Here is an 18348-nt window from a genome sequence, read left to right on the forward strand (position 1 = left end):
ACTCTCAACTTTATTAACAGGAACTTGCAGGGACAAGCCTGCTAAGCTTATCTAGTTCCAAATAAACACTTTAATTCATCAAAAGCTTACAGGGAGGCTATGCAGGTTTATAGAAGAAATACCATACAAAAGCCTTTCAGAGTTCCAAGGCAGTGACCTGGTTCTGAAACTAGAGATTGTTGGTTTTACACACAAATATATAGGCTGTTAGTATTGGGAGTAGACTGCAGTTGCAGCCCAAGGGTTGTATGTAAGATTGGAGTCCATAAAAGGATGTCACCCAGGGTGCAGAGTTAGGATATTTGGCATCTGGTGACTTAGGAAAAAATATGAGGAACATCTGTTTAGATATAAGATTTGGGGTATACTTATTAAAAGCATCAAACCTTTTATTTTACAAGAAGGTAGGTTAAAGTTAAATATCTACATCATAGTAACTAAGAATTCAAAAGCAATAAAATATGCCATCAGAGTAGAAATTCATCTATTGAATTGTTTTGGGTTCTCATTAAGCCCCTAATTTCTAAGTAGAAATTATGTGCATGTGCCCATACATGTTAACTGTAATATGTTTTTCTTTGTATTTTTTCATTACCACCTTTAATATTGTAGCAGGGAGTTCAATTTTTGGATTTAATTGTACTCTTTAAAAAAAATCCCCCAATTTAAAATGGCTACAGTGTTTTAATTAAAATGCATTTTCAGCAAGTCACAATGATAAATTTCTTGGAGAGGCAAGTAATCAACTGGTAACATCAGCTTGCTTTGATGCCAGGGTCGAATTTTTTCTTTTTCTTTCTTTCTTTCCTTCTCTTTCTTTCTTTCTTTTGGTACAAAGTTGAGTTCATCATACTCGGTTCCTCAGTCCATGCCCCACACAGTCATCTCTGGTTTACGTAAGACACTTTTAAAAATTCCTTTTATCCCCATTCTCCCTGCCCAACATAGACAATCACTCTGATCTGTTTGATAGGTATTTGGTGCTAACTCAAGATAATCATAAACCAAAAGATTGTCATTATCATTTTATTACATTATTCTAGTTAAAGCGAATACATCAAAAGGAAGATTGTGTTTGGCAGCCCTTTACATAATGGTCTTTTGTTACAAGGAAACGTGACTCCCTCCCCTAGTGTGTATAGAACAACCCAGGACACTTCTGGCAGCTGGCCATGGAGTCCGTCCTGGCTTTGGCAAGAACAGATGGTTTTGGGGTCTGTTGTTCACATTTGATTTCCATGTTACAAATTTTGAATGAAGTCTTTACTGAACCCTTTGTCCTGCAGTTTGCAGCTCTTCACATCAGGGGGCAGTTAGGCGCCGTTCATGACATGCCAATTTGACACCCGAGTACTGCCATTTATCCAGAAATTGGATTCCCCCTACCTCAGGCCCTCTACTGGATAGAAGCAGTAAGTGTGGGTATACTGCCCTCCGGTGTTCAGCTCAGAGAGGTACTGAAAAACCAGAGCTCTGAATTTAGTAACCCAGAAAATGCTTGAGCTCACTCTCTGGCGCTTGGGAACAAATATGGAGGTGCCTGTTGGAATGCCAGATCCTTTTCAGAACATGTAGGTGCCATGGTCCATAGACTTTCAACTCTGGGCAGGACCTTGAGCTCATCCATTTCACTAACTTGGTCTCATTCTACACACATTTATTGAGAATCTACTATGCTTTTAATTTTTAATTCAACAGAATATTGATTAGCACCTATTGTGTGGTAAACACTGTGCTCTGAAGCTAGCGATACAGGAGTGAAAAAGTTGCAGTGACAAAGAAAAATCCCTACCTTAATGGAACTTAAATTCTATTGTCAGGGCAAAGATAGAGGGCAAGGAGATAGTAAACAAGGAACTAAATTAGGCCATTTAAAATTGGATGTAAATGCTATGAAGGAAAAGCAGAGTAGAGTTAAAGTGGGATGTGGAGGATGGTGATGTTTCGGATATGGTGGTGAAGAAAGCTTCTCCAAGGAGAGAGTTCTTGAAAGGAGAGTTGAATGAAGTGAGGGAATACGCCATTGAGAACCTGCTTAGGAAGCTGAAGCCAGAGAAGGGGAGAGACTCACCTAAAGACTCATATCTTTGTCATGATAGAGTTAGGAATAGAATACATGTTCCCTGATTCCGAAGCCGATGTTCTTATCTCTAAGCTGCATCTGGGTAAAAACAGAAAAAAATCATTATAGAACTTCTATGTATCAGATACACAGCTATACCTTGGGTTTTGAGGAGATACACAAACATGAATTAAGGTGAACTCCCTGCAAAGAGGCTAAATGTCTAAATGTTTGTTTCTGATGGGTATCTTTTGCATAGAAAAGTCAGCAGTCATCTGCATGAATGGCTCTTACTGCTCGAATATGACATTGTAATCCTATAGAGTCTGGGACTAGCCAGTTGAGTACTGGGTGGCCTGTGTGCCTTAGAGGATAGGATTCCAGGGTAGCTGCAACGTCGGGTCACTTGCCGTTTCTCCCCCAACCCCTAACTCAAGCAGAATGGCTATTTCTTATATTCTCTCCTGGACTCCATGTTGGGAGGGAGGGACTGTCTTGGCTTGCTTTGAAGGGACCCAAGTCAGGAAGACTCTGTGGAAGGAAGCTCTCTATTACTCACAAAGTGGTAGGGGTGATGCCCAAAGGTCATCGGATTCAGAGACAGGGTCAAAGAACTAATGAACTGGAACCCTCATTTCCATGGCAGTCCAGTCATGTAGGATGGATGGAGGAGATGCTGCTTTTGTTGACAGTCTGCCCCATGTGCACTTTTTGTCATGCCCTTGGCCCTCGCTGCTTTTACTTCCCAACTCCCATACCTTTCAAGGGGCTGTCTATACTGTGTGTTTTGGCCTAGGATCTTTCACAAGAAATAGTGTACTGTTCTTATTTCCTTTTACACAATGGGTCAAAAATTAAATGGGATGATTTCTCTAGTTGACCTTTAAGGCCTGATTTTTATCTCTATAAAGTCTATTATCATATGTAGATGTAGATATGGTGTCATATCTGACAGCCTAATTATGAACATGTCCTTGAACACACCAGTAGGTGTGTAATAGGGGTGTAATAGGTGACTGGCTTAGTCTTTATTTACCTCTGTTTTATCTACTACTAAAGGAATTGTTTTTTTAATGAGCATTTTTGGAGTCCTTTTGAAAGATAACTATATTTTATCTCCTACAATAACATATCGTTTTCTATCCACCCCCCCAACTCAGAGAATGACACATGTTATAATCAAAAAATGAGAGTTCGAAGTGAAATATGATGAATATAATCTGAGGTCAACTCTAGGATGGCCCGTGTGAGTGTAATCAATCTCCCGAGGAAATAATTGCCTCCTCTTTCCAAGGAGAGAAATGTTCCATGTCGTTGGTAGAAGGGGAAGAAATTCTTTCTTTGCCTCTGGTGCTTGCTCATATCTAGGACCTCTTTGCTGCATGTACTTCTTTCTTAGGGTTTTCAGATTCATTCTCATTCTCTCTCCTCTTCTTCCTCTCCCTGTTTTTCTTTCTCATAAATCAGCCAGTATATCTTTTTGGCTGATCTCCACTTCTATGTCATCCAGCCAATTGACTCCTCATTTATCAGTTAACAACTAATTGTGCACTGATTACCCTAGCCTTCTCCCAACCCTGGCTAGGGAGGAACCTGCTCTGACTGACCTCATTTCATTGTATATCTTGTATCAGCACTATTTTAAAAATAAGTGATAGCCTTGGGGAGCTTAAAGAAAGTAGTTAAGCAGGAGTTCCCCAAGTTTTTAGCTGATCGATAATTTTTTTTTTCTTTTGAAATTTCTTCCAATAAGCGTTCTCCGTTCTGGTTTACCACTTCATTTGGTAAAGATGAAGGATAGCAAAACAATCCTTTTGCGCTGATTTTAAAATGATAATAGCTTATCGTTGCACAACACTTTAAAACCATTTTTGCTTTTGTCTCATTTTTCTCCTGGAACAACCCCGAGAAGGATATGGGACCATCCCTGTTTGAGTATGAGACAGCAAAATGTCATTGAAAGCATTGCAGATTCAGAATCAGAAAACCTGGTCTCAGTTGGCTGTCCACGGAGGTGCCAGGTGTCCTCTGAAGACCCTGGAAATAGATTGTTCTCTGATAGTTAAACTTTAAACAAGATACAATAGATCAAAGCGGAGAGGTATCACTGGAAGGTATTAAAAAAGGTTTTGAAAAAGTCAATGAGAACAGAGGCTGGAGAGAGTAACTGAGGCCACTTTGCAAAGCCTGTCCAATTCTGTCTAAGGCCATGAGTGTCTAAGAGCCAGTTCCTATGGCAGGTTTATCTTCATTTTGGAGATTCTTTGTTAGATTGCAAAGACCTGTTGTCACTGAACATTTACATGATTTAACTAACTCACCTGGTAAGGATTCCAGGCCCACTAATCAACCTTCTGATTATACAGGCATCCCTAACTTTTTTGCACTTTGCTTTATTGCGCTTCACAGATGTTGTGTTGCATTTCTTTTACAAACTGAAGGCAAGACCCTCCATGTGCAAAAATATTATTACTTGCTTTTTTGAGATGCTCACTTTATTGCATTTATCTGGAGCCGGACCCACAATATCTCCAAGGTATGCTTGTAACTCATCTTTTGATATAGCTTGTCTATGGAGAGTGTGGCCAGAGAATATGAGAATCTAATTCCCTTAGTAATAATAATTCATATTGCAAATGCATACTTAAGCATTCTGGTTCCATGTGCCATTTTCTTTGGAACTTTCTTAGTATGAGTCAGATGAACACTGGGACACTGAAAAAATCAAATCTTTTGATGGGCAAAGCTGAGGACCAAATTTTGGATCATAGTAAATTTGTCAAAGTTAAGCCTCCACTGTGAAGCCTCATAGTGCCTTCCAGACCAATTGGCCTTCTCTCATTATCGTCATGTGTATGTTCTTTTTAACGTCTAAGGATTTTTGTTTTTATGGGCTGTATAAACTTGGACGAGTCATTTCTCTTCTCTGAGGCTTAGTGTCTGCATCTTTAGAGTGCTTTAGAAACTGTACAAATGTAAGGCAGTAGTACTATGAAGAGGAGGAAGAAAAAAAAAAGGGTTCGAGTTTTGGCATCAGAGTAATTTGCCTAACATCATATATCTAGCTAATGGCTGCCAAAAGTAGCATAGGACCCTCACTGTATTTTTTTCTACCAGTGGAGGTACACAGGGACGAGAAGTGGCCATGGTGTGAGATAGGGCTAGGAAGGCAAAAACAGACAAAACTCTTGAGTAGGTGAAGTGGGTGTGGCTTTTGTATCAGTGATGAAACAATGAGGCTGAGTTCCACCTGAGAACAGGGGATTGGTCACAGAGTATTGGAGAATCTGTAATACTGAGAAAACACCTAATCCCACAGCTGATCTCTTGGTGCCCTCTTCAAGGATCCAGAAAGCCCCATAAACTCAAGTTTTGCTTCTGCCCACCTTCTAGGTCTTGGCGAGAGCCCAGGAACAGAGATTTTCCCCTAAATTTCTATCTTGCCCTCCCTCTGGTTGCTAGATCTGTTTACCCGGGAAGCTAATGACGTTTGCCTTGAATCACTGAAGATAATTCTATGTCTTATGTGTGTACCTCATAAAAAATCTTTGATGGCAGAGACATATTCATCTTTAATCCCCAGAGGCTAACACAGTGCTTGGGAAAATGTTAATGAAAGCCTAAATCACTGCCTTATTGAATGAAGATCGTTTGTGAGTGAGTCTGTTCTATTTTCTTTATTCTAAGTCCGGATGATGATAGGAATAACAGAGAGTGGCTAAGGGTATTGGAATTGACTCATAGATGTGCAAAAAATGAATCATCTAGTTCCACTTCCACATTTTACAGATGTAGGCACAGAGGCTCAGAAGATTGAAGCTACTTCCTGAGGTCATACAGTTAGTGACAGAAGTGGGACCAGAAGCCAGGTCAGCTGATTTAGGATAGGATAGGTAGGATAGGATGGGATAGGATAGGATAGGATAGGATAGGATAGGATAGGATAGGATAAGATGGGAGTTGTTGAACAAAGGACTGACCCCACCTCCACTTGGCAACAGCCTGGGACCCTTTAGGCACCTAACACTATGTTTAGTCAACTCTGATCAAAACTTCTTTGTGCTGGAGGGAGATGGTTAATTGGATTCCTTAGGATTTCTTCGCCCCTTCTCCAGTGTTCCTTCTGTCTAGAACCAAAGCCTGATTGCTAGAAGAAGTAAATACCATCCACAATATAATGGGAGAAAAATCTGAAAAGTGAATCATGGTTTTATGCAGTCATGGACTTTTTCATGGGACCCTCAGAACCTTAACTAAATGGCTGTTGTTAATGAATGAGGAAAAAAAAAAGGTATACATTCCAATATCAGGTTAACGATACACAATTGTATCAGACTCTTCATTTCTTTGACATTGGTAAATGTTAGAGGCTCCAATCTGTTCTTCCTGACTGTAATTTTATGAGGCTTAGGTAGTATCATAGACTAGGGATTCAAATGGCCCTAATTCTTTAAGATTGTGGGAAATCCTATAGAAATTGAATTCTGCTTGGAAACCACTGCTTTGTGTTTACTATTTTCTATTGCTATAAACAGTATTAAGTGTCAAGTTATTGTCCATCGAACCAGAGGAGTTAAATAACCACTACAGGTAGAGACCTATGGTAATTCCCATATTTTTGTCTACTTACCAGATGCACTATGTATGCAGTTATAAAATATTTGACTTTGAACTTTTTATTAGTGAAGATAGATGCTTTTTTTGTGTTTAAAAATCCTATCGGGTTTTTATGCATACTTTATAAAATGTATATTTTTTATTTTGACAGGATTATGTTTAAAGTAGCCTTTTGATGAGAAACATTTATCTTTTCTAGATCTTTTGTCCCAGCGGATTTGCTGTAATTTTTTTTATGTCAGAGGGCTTATTGATCTATAGATTTTATATTATAACATGCATGAATAGCTATTGCTATATTACTGAAGAAACTGACTGCCATACAGACAGGGTGAAACATATTGATTTTCATGGATTATAGTATTGTTTGCAGAAAGAACATGTTGAATTTTAATTTCCTGAGAATGTCAACTTGCCTTGCAAGAAATTAATCTGGAGATAGTGTTTACTGATGTGATAGTCTCACATACTTGATCAGACATCATGTCATCTTATTACATCAATATATTTTAGAGGCATTGCCAGTCCTTGTATTCAGAATCCCATCTTTCCTTTCGATGATGTGCACTTAACACCAGTGAATAAGCAACCAGTTAATGCAAAAACCAGTACCTGGCACAAAATAGATATTTATTTTTAGATATCATTTATTGAGATCTTATTAATGCCTGGTATCATACCAAGCTATCTATCTGTATCTATATTTCTCTCTCTCTCTCTCTCTCTCTCTCTCTCTCTCTCTCTCTGTCTATCACCAAATCAAATATAGTCCTCAAAATAAATCTTGTGAGGCTGGTACTATCATCTCCTTTTTACAGGCAAGAAACTGAGGCTCAGAGAAGCTACATAAGTTCCTCATACCTCCATAGTCTGTAACCTGTAAAAAAATGGTAGATCTATGATTTGAACCCAGTTTATCTGATTCTGGGGTCTACTTAGCTATACTGCTTCTCACAAACAGGCTGGATGAAACTGGCTTTGAGATATTAAAATCTACCCTATCTCTGACAAACAACAAAGTAAAATCCCACTTCTTCAACCAGAGGAAGAGACACTCATACCTGTTGAGAAAGTCTGTGCTCAAGCACCGCTGTCAGAGGCTGTCTACATCCACAAGTCAAGTTCCCTAAGGGAAATTTCTTCCAAGGACATTTCCATTCTCATTTATTCAAAAAATTTCATTTTAGATGGGACCACCTCAGTATTTCCTATTTTATTGTTTCCTAAAGGGAAAAACTCAGTGGTTACTTAAAAAAATAAATAAATAAAAAATAAAACTTGTATGTAAAAAAGAATGATTGTCTAGAATAGGAAAATTCATAGAGGCAGAAAGTAAAGTAGTGGTTGCCAGGGAGAGGGGAGAAGAGAATGAGAAATGAGTGCTAATGTGTATAGGGTTCCCTTTGGGGGTGATGGAATCAGACATTAGTGATGGTGGCACATCTTTGTGAATATACCTGAATTGTATACTTTAAAGAGGTGAATTTTATGGTATGTGAATTATATATGTTTTTTATTAAAAAGAAAAAAGGAACATCTACTTAGAACATCTATGTTCTTGGGAGTTCTCAGTGGCCTATGACTTTTAACCAAAGAACAGTGGGTAATGAAATCAGCTGTGCCCAGGAGCTGGTCAGCATGGGCTCCTAGTTGCCAATGGATATTTTTAACTCCCTGACTACAAATTTTCTATGAAAGTCAGAGAGCCAGTTTGAGTCCCTGCCTCTCTGTCCCCCCACCTTAGAAGAAATGTAAATAGTTAAAGTGTAACTTCCCCAAATAACTTCATTTTTCCTGAAATGTGTCAATTTGCTACACGTACGTTTTTTAGAAAGCACTAATTAATTCCAGGCCAGAATCAGTTAAAACACCCACAAATTGATAGTGAGGTCTTAAGAAGGCTGAGCAGTAGCTTGGGAACGTTAAATTTACTTGCTGTAAATTTGGAATAAGAACATAAAGAATCACTTTCCAGCAAGATGATGAAAATTCATCATGTTCATTATGTGTTTCTTCAGAAGCACACTACATTAATTTTCCAGCTCAACTAAGTGGAGGAAGTAAGGTTTCTTGTTACTAAAATGTTGCTCTGATGTTTAGAGAGGCAGTCCAATTCCATTAATGAATGCAATCTGCTCTGACTTGCGATACTGTTTAATGTGTCCTAAAAACCCTAATGTTGATAAGTGTCATAGAAACAAATATCAGGTTTTCTCCCCCTTAAAACAAGGCTCAGAAGGTGTTTATGAAACTTTGTTTTCCAAGGATCCAAATGCTTACATGTCTGTGCTTGATTATCCATGCTAATGGGGGAGAGAAATGGTGTGCTGATAATATCTCCTTGCCTGTGGGCTATGCACTGGTACTCATTTCACTCTGGAGGATGCATCAGAGTGAATGAAGGAGGAAAATAAAGAAGCCCTGCTGTTCAGCATCTCCTCCGTGAAGCCCTCTTCTGATATCTGTCCCACTCTAGGCTATGCTAGAGAATGATGGCATTCTCTCTCAGTCCAAAGAGGCCTTCTGCAAGCTAGGTGAAAATAATGTAGTGTCTTTGTGTTGAAAAGTCCTCTTGCTCAGTTGCAGGCTAGCACAGAGAAGTGAAAAGCAAAGCAAAGAAATGAAGTGCATCTACATCAGTCATCTTTTTACCTACTTTGCTTAACTGTGTTAATAAGAACCCAAAAGCAAGGTAATCTGCCCTAGGACACCTGAGATTTGCTGGCTTATCTTTCTAGGCTCTGTAAAACACATCTTTCTATCTCATTTTAAAGGACCCCTAAAAGCTTCACAAACTATCTGTGGTCTAGAATTGCTTAACACCTCCTGAACTGCAGCCTAGTTTGTTGCGAATGGTAGCAGCTGTTCAATAGCTTCTAGAAATGCTGCCCAGAAGCTCAGATATGAAAGGGGCGGTTGTACCTTGGCTTCCTGTGGTCTCAGTACTTCCAGGCCTAGGATCCTTAACTCTTTGTTTGGCCTCTATCTTCTTGATCTCTCCTGACCAAACTGAGTTCTAGGACACTTGCACCTTGGACGCTTTTTTGTCCTGATGTCTGCTGTGGTTACACAGGCCTCTCTGTCCACTCCCCTGCCTACTGACTTCTTGACATCTGCCAGACTCTGCCAGCCTAACAAACTCTCAGGGCTGGCCTCTGCTAACCTTTCTCCTTTGACATGAAATGAAAGCTGTGACATCCTGTTTGCATACACATAATACCTATTCTTGTGGCAGATCTTTATCTGTTACCACAGAAACTAAGCATGGAAAGTCTATATTGATAGGCTTCCAGTCTAGATCTCTGTGATCCTTTCTTGGTTGTCAGTGCTAGTGGAAGAAGAGAAGCAGAGGCATAGGTAATCTGATAGAGTGAATGACCCAAAATTCATTTGTGTTTGATGTTGGAGTAGACATGTGCAGTCCATCAGGGAGCCACGTTTAAACAGAGACTGCTCTAAGTCTGATTGGGACTTCCATTTTATAGTAAGGTGTTAGGAGAGGATAGAACAGAGGAAATGAGGAAAAGGAAAAGAATAAGAGGGAAGAAGAGAAGATGGGGGCATGAAAAATAGAAAATGTGAAGAGACATACTGAGAGGTGGACTGTTTCTGTGAGTTAAAATAGGTGGAGTGCTTAGTGCTTCCAAAGGTAACTGGCTTGCTCTGCTGGGCTCTCCTTTTCCTTCTGTTCACTAAATGATAACCTCAGATTTGCATTTCTATCATAGTTTCAAGCTTGATTACTCTAACAAGTGCTTCTCAAATAGATAGCCACCTTTTTATTATACTTTATGTAGAGATGAAATTTAATAAGTGCTAGTAATTACAGTGAAGCTCCCAGCCCCAAGCAGAGAATGTGAGCTTGCATAGTATGGTGATTAGCCACAATGTTGCTTTGGTGCTGGGCCAGGGGCTTAGGGCTAATAGTCTATCTTCCACTTAGGAGATGGAAGGGAATATCTGGGGTCTTCAATAAGTAGGATCCCTACGGTAGCATTTAAGTCTGTCTTTTCTTGGAGCAATTGCGATTTTGAGAATGGGCTCTCTGATGATGAATCACTAGATTGCACAATGCATGGGGGTCTTTGAAAATGACAGTGCTTCTGACCTAAAAGGAGTTATGAATTTTTGTCCTCAGAAGTATCAGGAAAATTAAAGCCCCCAGGAACCCTAAATAAGCTGTTGTGGGCATAGTAGAGGTTGGATTTCACACCAGGCAGGAAGTTCCTTCAGGACAAGAATCATGCCTGATTCTCTTTCAGGCTCTTGGCACCCTTAGTACAGTGCACTCACTGTACACGGGAGTAAAGGCTAAACAGGTCATGGTAGCTTTTCGCTGTTGCATTACCCTGGCCTGGTTAAGTTCCCTCACTTACAACTTGCTTCTTTCCCAGCTTCTTATGGCATGCTTATACCTAGTTTCTACTTCATCAGCCTTGTCCAAGGGTTTCAGAAGAGAAGTCTACTCCGATGTATCACTTCTGCCAAACAACCTGGAGTTCACCTTTGCAAAGAAGCCAGCTAGTAAAGATAGTGGTGCAAGTTATTTTCTCAGTTTGTCAATAAAGTTTTTTATTGGTCTCTTGTCAGTCTGGCCTTAAAGTCGTTTCATAGAGTCCCCAGTTGCTTCATTTTGAACCATGACACCTGGCTCAGCTCTGGACCCTGTGATTCTGGCAGTGTAGCCAGCCAGCTGTGATAGTCACCATCTGGCCTGGCCTTTCACTCTTCCTGCTTCAGGATTGACTAATGGGGCAGGAAAACATTCCCATTACATTTTTGTGGATGAGGCAGACCAGTGGATTTACTTTTGAAGTGAAGGAAATGAGACTGAGAGAGATTTCCTTCTACTCTATATTGCCAGAGAACTCTTCATCAGTGAGGCAGCTGGGAAAGAGAATATAGAAATACCTTTGTAGATGCAGAGAATCAAAAATAATAAAAAAATACATAATTTAAAAGAAACAAAATATAAGGCCGTAATCGGGGGAGGAAATATAATATCTTTTATACCGAGGACATGGTTTCTGCAATAATTTTCAGTAAGTCAGTGAGAGCATTGTAATTTCACAAAGTTTGAGATATGAGAAAAATAAAGTAAGTATTTGGAACAAGCCATTATGGAGAAAGGTCCCTGATGAGTTGCTATTCACTATGACTATACTATAATGATACTAAAACAGAAATCCTTTGTAGTCTCCTTTTTGCAAGTTTTATTGAGGTACTCAGGTTCATGGTTCTCTTTTCCTTTGGGGTAACAACAGGCCAAATAGACTGCAAGGGGTTTGATGGTGGTTGTGATGTTGCCCATTGACCTCTTTCTAGACCACTAGCAATAGAACCTGCTTCATTCCCAGGCTGGGAACCACTTTTTTGAGGGTGGCTGTCACTGAGACTGCAGTTTCAGTGTCACAAAAGTAAGTTGTTGGGTAATTATAAGTTCCCCTATAGATTGCTTTCAGAGTTGAAACTGACCAGCTGGAATTCACAATTTGCTCAGGTCGAGGCGTCCCAGGCCACCAGCAACTACCTGTCTTTGAGGCAGGGTAAATCTTAGACACTAATTGTTTCTCTTAAATGTTATAAGACAGAAAGTCATTTGAAATAAGGTATTGCTAAGCCCTCTAGAAAAACAGGATCTATTATTGAAACAAAAGCAAATATTATACCTTTTCAAAAAGCCTCCATGTGGAGTGACAAGTAAGAAAAGGGATGTTCTGAAATTTTGTGGCAGAGGCAGTTTCAAAGATTAATGTAATTAAAACTATTTCTTAAGGTTAAAGCAAAATGAACTTTACTATTGAATAGTTAGGAAGCTATAGCAGCTTTTCTAGCCTCTAAATAGCTTTCTCTTTCCTTTTTTCCCACTTTTTTAACTCAGAAATTTAGTGGCTCTCCATAGCTTACATGATCAAACCTAAACTCTCTAGCATGGCATCTAGATTCCTTTCCAGCCTGGCCCGGCCTGCTTCCAGCATCCTTTTTCATATGGTCCCTATAACCATGTCATTTCATCTATCCATATGACATTTATAGACAGACGTCAGGTACAAGACATTGCTAGGTGTGTTGTGATCTAGCACTATATTATTTCACTTTAGGGGGACTTTATTAGTTCATGCATCCTGCATGGACCCCATTAAAAATTATGAGGTGCGGGGTGCCTGGAATGGGGTTGTAGCAATGGCTTGGGGGAAAAAGGGCTAGGGGGTGGTAGGAGAGGGAGGAATTGAACCAGTGAAGGAGTTCGAAGAAACACTATGGAATAACAAAAAAGATGGATATGCTCTACCTCCTGTTTTTGATTTTCTGTGATTTTCCAAACTCCTATGAACTTTCTTAAAATAATGCAAGATGAAATTAGCTAAACTGTGTAACACAACAGAATATGCCGTGACTACATAGAAATATGTATATGAAATAATATTATTAGTAATATTTAACATTGAGTACTTATTATATGCCAGGCACTGTTCTAAGCATTTCATATATATTTTATCATGTAATCCTCACAATAACCTTCTGAGGATAGGTACTATTATTTTCCAAATTTTACAGGTAGAAAATCCAGGGTACCAAAAGTTTAAATGATTGGCCCAAAGTCACACATCTGGCTAATAGCAGAGCCAAGATTTGAAAGGATGTATTGTAGCTCCCGAGGTCATGCTCTTAACTGTTGTACTACAGCTGCCTCTGTACATGAAAAAGAACATCAAAAAGTATGTAAACATGGCTATGCACATATAGATAGATTGATGAAGACAATATGCAATGATGCAAGTGAATGGATTTAACATTAGATTCATTCTTCAGTAAAGAAGCTTAAATTCATAAGAAAAGTCAAAGAGTGAGAATAGTGTCGTGGAGATCAAGGGAAAGCAATTTAGGAAGGAGGATATCAACAGTGTCAAATGTCAACTGAGTCAGTAATTAACTTAATAATTTAAGCAAGTCACTTAGCCTCCTTTGTAATTGTTTCCTCATCAGTAACATTTGCTATTGCCTTACAGCTATCTTTTGAAGATTAATGAGATGATGTTAATAAAGTGTTTGTGGTTTCCTTTGATAAGAAGGACTTTTCAACATACCAAGTACAATTGCAGACCATTTCCTAAGGGGTAAAACCAAAGGCAGAATATGTGTGAATTTTATAAGTCTTGTGCTGTAGTCTAAGGTGTTTTATGTCCTTCAGTTCTCATTGAGTGGTGTAACCTGAAATGTCTTGGTTTTTGGAGAAAGAAAAAACAAGCAGATTGCTAGTTTGGTGTCATGTAGATAAACCAATTGATGGATTGACTAATTTTTTTTTCATTTTTCAACATTCATTGTGTCACAGTGCGAACCGTTCATGATGTCTAGTCAGCATCTGTTGATCTCTCATTTATTTATTCATTCAGTGCAAACATACATTGAGAGCCTCCTATATACCCAGAACCTATCTCCATGCTGGAGTTAAAATGAATGAGACAAACAGTACTTGCCCTCAGAGCACTTGTGCTGGGAAGGTGGATTTGTAAGTATAGACAGTCATTACACTTCAGTGTGTACAATTTAGTATGAGAGGTACAATATATGGGGGGAGTGCCAAGGAGAGAAAGAGCAGGGTAAGTAGGCTGTTGATTCTTTCTCAATAGATTGGAAGTTTAATTGTTTACTCTTTCTAGGTGAACAAAAATACTAATGGGTTGAGAAGTAGAGAAGACAACAAAAATTTCTTAATCCTAACACTACACACACAGCACAGACATCTAGGCTGTAAGGCCCTGTAGTTTTGTAGGCATCTGCCATACAAGTGTTTCTCAACCCTCATTACATTTGGATCCAGCTAAAGTTATTTTTGATGTCCTCTCTGATCACTTATATAAGCCCAGTGCAATGGCGTATATAAATACATTTTGCTGCTCCAGTTGAAAACCCAGAAGAATGTGGGCATCATTTGATTATCTTAAATGCTTACAGTAGGACACTCTGTGGATTTATGTGTAGTATAGAGGTGGGCCAGATGATACCTGGGAAAGGTTCTGTGAAGGGCTGAGGCATGAGGAACATTTTAGGTCATCCCTGTGATGGACGGGAGAGGGAGCCAGTTATTTGGTTGATATTCTATAATCCGTATGATGAGATTGAGGCTGTTTTAATCAGAAATACCAATGAATTTAGTTTATAATATCGCCTCAGTTTTATGCTATATATATTATTATAAAGATGTAGTTGGTATAGATAAACTATAAAAATAACTCCATAATTATAACTCTAGAAATTTAATGTATCACAGACTGAAAAAGACTTCTTTGATTTCATAGAAAAGCTGTCTTTGACCATTGTTTGCTGTGCTCACTTGTTGATATTTGCCATGCACACCACATTTTTTTCCTTCTGGGAGGCTTTCTACTTTCCATTAATTTTGTGGTTTTATGCTTTACGCAGATTAACCTTTAAAAATAGTTATGGACATGCATCTTTCTTTAAACCTATAATAAACTAACACCTCTTTTAATTTTTTGTTTGGAAATAAATATATACTAAATGTCATAGTTATCAGATATCATGAGTTATATCTATGATTTTCAGAAATGTGCCTTCTTAATAGCTTACTTTTCTGTTTCTAGGGTATGTCTTTTTCAAAGTGATGCTCTCAATTTTGCCAAAGTCATTATGTAGTTAATTGTTTATGTCCAAACCTGTAATTTCCTTGTCAATATACAAATCTTTTTGCTTTGCTTAAAAAACCCCTGCACTACCAATTTTTACAATCTTTTATGCTGAGATAGATTTTTTCAACAATTAAGAGAGTTAGGCAGGTTAAACAAAGTGCACAATCCTGAGCTCTAGTGTTAATAAGATGGTCAACCTTACTTGTGCCTGTTTGTTTATACCAATCTCACCATATCTGGTAATGTCTGGTTGGTGTGCGGAAGCAACTTGGAGAAGCCTTCCCAAGAACCTGAAAATACTGAAAATAAACTTGCCCTCTAAGAGTTAAGCTAGGAAATCAGCAAATTATGAATGAGAACAGAGGTATGCAAATTCCCTTTGAAAAACTGAATTACAAAAGAACAGTGTAGTCTCATTTTATTTGTATAATTTTGTAAAGCGTAAATGTAGAAAAAAGACTGGAAGCAAATTGCCAAAAGTTAATTATTGATAATGGTTGGTGGGAATATGATTATTATTTTACTCGTTTGAACTTTATTTTTTTTAAATTTCAAAAAAACAGAGAGAGCAAGAATGAGACAGAGACAAATTTAATGACTCCTAGTGGGGGAAAAAACAGACAGTGGACTGATTGACAGAGTTAACACAGTTGAAGAAAGAATGTGTCAATCAGGGAGTGAGGGTCAGGTGCTGTTGGTCATGAAAGCAGATAAAAAGAAGAAAGTCACATTAAAATAGTAGCACTGATCAGCCCCCTTTGCCCAGGAGAGAGACTGCCTTGTGTGACTCTGGACTAGGCACAGAGGCAACATAGTAACATGATTATGAGCGAGGTTCCATAAATAGACTGATTCATATCCCATGCCTACCACTCCCCAGATTTATGACCGTGGGCATGTGGCTATATCTTTCAAAAGCCCTAGGCTCTGTCTATAACATGGGAATTTTAATAATGGTACACATCACATAGGGCTTTTGTGAGAATAAAAGGAGATGATTTATATATTTATCACAGCACCTGGCAAATAGTAATCCCTCAGTAAGTGTTAGCTGTTGTTGTAATATGTTGCTATAATATCCTAATGGATGTGCTATGCAGATATCAGATGTAGTTACTGTTGTCATTATTGTTGTTGTTATTTTTATTTAATCATTATAGAACCAGTCTGCTGACATGTCAACCAATGATACTCAACCCGAATTGTCAATATCAGCACTGGCTCCAGGGATGTCACAGTGTTCTTAAAACAAAATGAACTTCATTTTAATTTTTTAAAGGGCACATAGCATTTATGGGGGATGGAATATGATGATAACATCAGCCAGAATGAGCTGGAGAAAGACACAGTTCCAGCTAGGTTGAGACCGGTCATGGTGAATCTGTGTACCAGATTGCTCGTCAGCAACAGACCTTTCTTGGCATTGGCATGTGCTGGCAGAATGCACCAGTACCTTTCTTTATGATCAATACTGACACGCGTCTGTTCAGATAAATTAACATTCTCATCTGACATCTCATTTTGTGGAAACAAGTTGGCAAGCCAGTGTGTGAGCTGACCCCATAACCCCTTGGCTAAAAAAAAATACTGCATACCATTGTACTTTTACTCTAATAAGCATTGAGAAATGGCAGATAAACTTTTTTTTCTTCTTACTGCCACATTTGCTGACCTCCACTCAGCATATTTTGAGAGGCACATGAAAAGCAGACTGAAAATTCAAGAGAAGAGGAGGAGAGGGACACAGGAAAGAGAGGCATGTTATAATTCATCAGGATATGAGTATTTGGTAACTTGTTCTGTAGTAAAAACTCAGATCCAAACAGTTCTGAAAGCTTAAGATATAATATAGGAAAAGGACAGGCTAATTATGAGTCTATTACAGGGATGACTTGAACATCATTTACATCAATATTCCCATGAATTATTGACGGTGCCCCAAGACCACATGGCACCAATATTTTCTTCCCCGCTTCCCTGTCCAAAGAATTTGGAGCCTAAGGAAGAAGAAAAAACAGTTAATTTCTCTAGTTTGGTTTCAATTGTCCTGGGCCATAGACGTTAACCTTAGTGACTTCCACAGGCAGATTTTTGGAAAATGACAGACTTGAATTTTAATTCAACTTTTTGTGGCATGTGTCTCAAACTGGAACAATAACATTTTGAGGGATTCCCCTAACCTTTCTTTCTTGAAACAGACAAAATTTTCAGTGATGTCGACCCTACAAGCTGGAATTTATACCTTGGTTGAGGTCAGTGAGGTAGGTAGTGGGAGACACAGTGCAATTGTGCTGTGTCTTCCTTTGCACTGGAATTGGGGCTGCCCCCAGGCCCACAAAGAAAGTCCCCAGGCATATTTAAGGAAAGTGCTAAACAACAGGTTCAGAAGTTCTCATTAGGGAAAGCGACTATAACTTAAATTTTAGAGATTGTTATTTAAAATGCTCAATCTCAAAATCAGCTTTTTCCGGGCATTTCCCAAATTACAGCAATGGGCCATTTAAAAAATGCTCATTTAAAATAAGCCTTCTTGTCTATGGCCATGCCACCCTGAACAAGCCCGATCCCGTCTGACCTTGGAAGCTAAGCAGGGTCAGGCCTGGTTAGTACTTGGATGGGAGACCGCCTAGGAAGACTAGGTGTTGTAGGCATAAAAAATAAAAACAAAAATAAGAGATTATAAGCTGATAAGGTCCTTGCAATCTGTGAGGTCAACCAAGGGTTGCCTTGCCTAGAAAATTAAAAATTAAGTAAAATAAGCCTTCTTGAATGTAGCACTGTGACAAAGGTCTTTTTGGGAGAAAAGACATCAGATCACTCCAAGCATTATTTTAAAATAGCGCCTAGGCCGTTTTAGTAATTCAGATGATGTCTTCTTTGAACCTAGACAATGTTAGTGTACCAGAAGCAGACATAAATAAGGCTGGCCTGGCTGACAGCTGAATTTCCTTTTCATACAGATGTTCCCTTCACAGAGATTGAACCTTGTGAGTTTATATTGTACCTTCCCAACAT

The 18348-nt window shown here is 38.8% G+C and overlaps 1 protein-coding gene and 1 pseudogene across 1 annotated transcript in view; both read left to right on the forward strand.

Moving 5' to 3' along the window:
* GPC3 (glypican 3) overlaps nt 1-18348 on the forward strand; it is a 427782-nt gene that overhangs the window by 188590 nt on the left and 220844 nt on the right. The gene's annotated exons all lie outside the window — the stretch shown is intronic.
* On the forward strand, nt 17866-17984 carry LOC112470906 (annotated as a pseudogene).

This window comes from Pteropus alecto, unplaced genomic scaffold (genome assembly GCF_000325575.1).
Source record: "Pteropus alecto unplaced genomic scaffold, ASM32557v1 scaffold19, whole genome shotgun sequence".
Taxonomy (NCBI): domain Eukaryota; kingdom Metazoa; phylum Chordata; class Mammalia; order Chiroptera; family Pteropodidae; genus Pteropus; species Pteropus alecto.